Source organism: Lynx rufus, unplaced genomic scaffold (assembly GCF_022079265.1).
Source record: "Lynx rufus isolate CCGP_SWC_20201006 ecotype Redwood Valley unplaced genomic scaffold, mLynRuf1.p SCAF_3, whole genome shotgun sequence".
In the NCBI taxonomy this organism is placed as follows: domain Eukaryota; kingdom Metazoa; phylum Chordata; class Mammalia; order Carnivora; family Felidae; genus Lynx; species Lynx rufus.
Genome location: NW_025814845.1, coordinates 151,256,567 through 151,262,566, shown reverse-complemented (window position 1 = coordinate 151,262,566; position 6,000 = coordinate 151,256,567).

Genomic DNA, 6,000 nt, shown 5'->3' with positions numbered 1-6,000 from the left:
AGAATGGGTAAGAAAACAAGATCAAGGGGTCTATCCACCAAGAAGACCTAACAATTGTAAACATTTATGTGCCAAATGTGAAAACACCCAAATATATAAATAAACTAATCACAAACATAAAGAAACTCATCGATAGTAATACCATAATAGTAGGAGACTTCAACACCCCACTCACAGCAATGGACAGATCATCTAATCAAAAAATAAACAAGGAAACAATGGCTTGGAATGACACACTGGACCAGATGGACTTACAGATATATTCAGAATATTTCATCCTAGAGCAGCAGAATATATATTCTTCTCCAGTGCACCTGGAACGTTCTCCAGAATAGACCATATACTGGGACACAAAACAGCCCTACATAAGTACAAAAAGATCGAGATCACACCGTGCATATTTTCAGACCACAACACTATGAAACTCGAAATCAACCACAAGAAAAATTTTGGAGAGGTAAAAAATACTTGGAGATTGAAGAACATCCTACTAAAGAATGAATGGGGTAACCAAGCAGTTAAAGAGGAAATTAAAAAGTATATGGAAGTCAATGAGAATTATAACATCACAACCCAAAACTTTGGGGACGCAGCAAAGGCGGTCATAAGAGGAAAATATATAGCAATCCAGGCCTTCCTAAAGAAGGAAGAAAATTCCCGGATACACAACCTAACCTCACACCTTAGGGAAGTGGTAAAAGAACCGCAAATAAAACCCCAAACCAGTATAAGACAGGAAATAATGAAGATTAGAGCAGAAATTAATGCTATCGAAACAAAAAAAACAGTAGAAAGATCAATGAAACCAGAAGCTGGTTCTTTGAAAGAATTAACAAAATTGATAAACCACTAGCCAGTTTGATAAAAAGAGAAAGGAAAGGACCAACATAAATAAAATCAAGAATGAAAGAGGAGAGATCACAACCAAAAAGCAGAAATAAAAACAATAATAAGAGAATATTATGAGCGATTATATGCCAATAAAATGGGCAATCCAGAAGAAATGGAAAAATTCCTAGATACATATACACTACCAAAACTGAAACAGGAAGAAATAGAAAATTTGAACAGACCCATAACCAGTAAGGAAATCGAATTGATAATCAAAAATCTGCCAAAAAACAAGAGTCCAGGGCCAGACGGCTTTCCAGGGGAATGCTACCTAACATTTAAGGAAGAGTTAACACCTATTCTCTTGAAGCTGTTCCAAAAATAGAAATGGAAGGAAAACCTCCAAACTCTTTCTATGATTCCAAAACCAGGCAGAGATCACACTACAAAGGAGAACTATAGACCAATTTCCCTGATGAACATGGATGCAAAAATCCTCAACAAGATATTAGCCAACCAGATCCAACAATACATTAAAAAAATTATTCACCACGACCAAGCAGGATTTATACCTGGGATGCAGGGCTGGTTCAATAGCTGCAAAACAATTAACATGATTCATCACATCAATAAAAGAAAGGACAAGAACCATATGATCCTCTCAATAGATGCAGAGAAAGCATTTGACAAAATACAGCATCATTTCTTGATAAAACCCTCAAGAAAGTAGGGGTAGAAGGAGCATACCCCAAGATCAGAAAAGCCATATGTGAACAACCCAATGTTAATATCAGCCTCAATGGGGAAAAACTGAGAGCTTTCCCCCTAAGATCAGGAACAAGACAGGGATGTCCACTCTCACCACTGTTATTCAACATAATATTGGAAATCTTAGATTCTGCAGTCAGACAACACTAAGAAATAAAAAGCATCCAAATTGGCCAGGAGGAGGTCAAACTTTCACTCTTTGCAGATGACATGATACTCTATATGGAAAACCCAAAAGATACCACCAAAAAACTGCTAGAATTGATTCATGAATTCAGCAAAGTTGCAGGATATAAAATCAATGCACAGAAATCGGTTGCATTCCTATACACCAACAATAAAGCAACAGAAAGAAATCAAGGAATCGATCCCAGTTACAGTTGCACAAAAAACCATAAAATACCTACGAATAAATCTAACCAAAGAGGTGAAAAATCTATACAGTGAAAACTATAGAAAGCTTATGAAAGAAACTGAAGAAGACACACAAAAAAAATGGAAAAGGATTCCATGCTCCTGGATAGGAAGAACAAATATTGTTAAAATGTTGATACTACCCAAAGCAATCTACGTATTCAATGTCATCTCTATCAAAATAACACCAGTGTTCTTCACAGAGCTAGAACAAATAATCCTAAAAATTGTATGGAACAAGAAAAGCCCCAAATAGCCAAAGCAATCTTGAAAAAGAAAACCAAAGCAGGAGGCATCACAATCCCAGACATCATGCTATACTACAAAGCTGTAATCATCAAAACAGTATGGTACTGGCACAAGAACAGACACTCAGATCAATGGAACAGAATAGAAAACCCAGAAATGGACCCACAAACGTATGGACAACTAATCTTTGACAAAGCAGGAAAGAATATCCAATGGAATAAAGACAGTCTCTTCAGCGAGTGGTGCTGGGAAAACTGGACAGCGACATGCAGAAGAATGAACCTGGACCACTTTCTTACACCATACACAAAAATAAACTCAAAATGGATGAAACACCTCAATGTAAGACAGGATACCATCAAAATCCTCGAGGAGAAAGCAGGCAAAAACCTCTTTGATCTTGCCCTCAGCAACTTCTTACTCAACATGTCTCTAGAGGCAAGGGAAACAAAAGCAAAAATGAACTACTGGGATCTCATCAAAATAAAAATCTTCTGCACAGCGAAGGAAACAATCAACAAAACTAAAAGGCAACTGACAGAATGGGAGAAGATATTTGCAAACGACATATCAGATAACAGGTCTGTATCCAAAATCTACAAAGAACCTATAAAATTCAACACCCAAAAAACAAATAATCCAGTGAAGAAATGGGCAAAAGACATGAATAGACACTTCTCCAAAGAAGACATCCAGATAGCCAACCAACACATGAAAAAATGTTCAACATCACTCATCATCAGGGAAATACAAATCAAAATCACAATGAGATACCACCTTATACCTTCAGAATGGCTAACGTGAACAACTCAGGCAACAACAGATGTTGGTGAGGATGCGGAGAAAGAGGATCTCTTTTGCATTGTTGGTGGTAATGCAAGCTGGTGCAGCCAGTCTGGAAAACAGTATGGAGTTTCCTCAAAAAACTAAAAATATAACTACCCTAAGACCCAGCAATTGCACTCCTAGGCATTTATCCATGGGATACCGGTGTGCTGTTCTGAAAGGGCACATGCACTCCCGTTTATAGCAGCACTATCAACAATAGCCAAAGTATGGAAAGAGCCCAAGTGTCCATCGATGGATGTATGGATAAAGAAGATGTGGTATATATACATATATATATATATATATATATATATATATATATATATATATATAATAGAGTATTACTTGGCAGTCAAAAAGAATGAAATCTTGCCATTTGCAACTACGTGGATGGAACTGGAGGGTATTATGCTAAGTGAAATTAGTCAGAGAAAGACGAATATCATATGACTTCACTCATATGAGGACTTTAAGAGACAAAACAGATGAACGTAAGGGAAGGGAAACAAAAATAATATAAAAACAGGGAGGGGAACAAAACAGAAGAGACTCATAAATATGGAGAACAAACAGGGTTACGGGAGGGGTTTTGGGAGGAGGGATGGGCTAAATGGGTAAGGGGCATTAAGGAATCTACTCCTGACATCATTGTTGCACTATATGCTAACTAATTTGGATGTAAATTTTAAAAAATAAAACAAAATAAAAAAAAAAGACACCCACCTGAACAGATTTTTTCATGCGGATGAAATTGCCCCATTCGGGGAGTTGGGGGAGCCACAAAGGACATTTATTACTATGGAGGAAGAGCAAGCACCAGTATTTAAGGCAGGGAGGATAGGCTAGCTCTACTGTTTTATGTCAACGTTGGGTTTATAATCAGGACTGCTATTATCTATATAAGTTGCTAACCCTGAGTCTTGCAGGGAAAAGATGAACACCAGCTTCCAGTTTTTTGGTTGTATAACAAGAAGGACTAGACAACAAAAACCTTTTTTCTGGATTGGTTCCATCGATGCTTTGTTCTTGAAGACAGAAAATACCTTGCCAGTAAGGGACTGCCTTTTAAAGTTCTTTTGAGACTGGAAATGCTCATAACTATACAGAGGCCCATGAGCTCAACACCAAAGGCCTAGAAGTGATCTTATCATCAAACACATCTGTATTTTAGCCCCTAGATCAGGAGGTCATAAGGATCTTTAAGGCTTATTACACATGGTACTCTGTGTAAATGATTATCAAAGAAAGAGAATCCTGATAGAACATCATGAAGTTCTGACGGAATTACACCATTGAAGATGCTATCATTGTTATAGGAAAAGCCATGAAATCCATCAAGCCTAAAATAATAAATTCCTGCTGGAGAAAACTGTCCACATGTTGTGCATGACTTTACAGGATTTACAGCACAACCAATCAAGGAAATCATGGAAGAGATTGTGGATATGGAAAAAAAAAAGTGAGGAGTGAAAGGTTTTAAGATATGGATCTTGGAGAAATTCAAGAGCTAATTGACACCACACTAGAAGAATCAACAGAAGACAACTTGATGGAGATGGGTGCTTCTGACCCAGTGCCAGATGATGAGGAAGAAGATGTAGAAGAAGCAGAGCTAGACAATCTGGCAGAAGCATTCTTATTATTGAAGACTGCTTTTGACTCTTTTTCAACATGGACCCCTCCATGACACAGCCACTGAAACTAAAGCAAGTGGTGGAAAAAAAGTATTGGTACAATATAGAAACATTTTTAGGGGGGGAAAAATAGCAAAAAAGTCAGACAGAAATTATGTTGTATTTCCATAAAGTTATACCAAGTGTGCCTGTGTCTCCTGTATCCCTTCCACCTCCTCCACGTCTCCTGCCTCTATCGCCCCCGCGGACAGCAAGACCAAACCCTCCTCCTTTTCCTCCTCAGCCTATTCAATATGAAAAACAATGAGGATGAAGACCTCTATGATGATCCACTTCCACTTAATGAATAGTAAATAATCATCATGCCATATAGTTAATAAACTTTCAGTGGGGTGTGTGTGTGTGTGTGTGTGTGTGAAAATCTAATAATTGTAAGGCAAAATCTGTACAAGATATTTTGTTTTGTTCATCATCATTGCCTAAGTATTTATTGTCTAGAACATTGTGTGCAAGACTTGTATGGAAGTGTATAGCCTCTCCTACATAGGCATGAGGTGAGTGATATTTAATATAGATTAATCATGTGTTAGCTTTGTTACTGTTTTAAAACTTTGCTTCAAAAAATTACATTTCTGTAAAGTATTCCTCTCTCATAATTGGAGAAACTGCATATCATCACAGGTAAGTGGTTTTTAAAAAACTGTAACAATGTTATTAATACTGCATTATGAATATGACTATAATACTACTCGCCATAAAAAATTTAAAACAATTCACTCATTAGTGTATAAGCAAGGCTACCATGATACAATCATATCAATTATACTAGGCTACAAAGCAATCATATTGCTGCTTCAATGCATGGATCATTATACCTATAAAGAAATATGAATTTATTTTTCACCTTATATTTTCATTTTTGATGCCTAGTGTTAGTAATATTTATAATATTTACAATGTTTTATATCATATAAGACAGTGTTGATGTAGGCACTGACAAATAATTCATCTTGTAAACAGATGATGTAAACTTACAATATTAATAAATACAGTACTGCACTGTCAACATATATTCTCTTCCTTATGACTTTCTTAGTAAGATTTTTTCTCTAGCTTACTTTATTATAAGAATACAGTATATAATATACATAACATACAAAATATGTGTTAATCAACTGTTTATGTTATTGTTAAGGCTTTCAGTGGACAGTACATTATTAGTAGTTAAGTTTTTAAAGAGTCAAAGTTATATGGGGATCTTTGGCTGCAAGGCGGG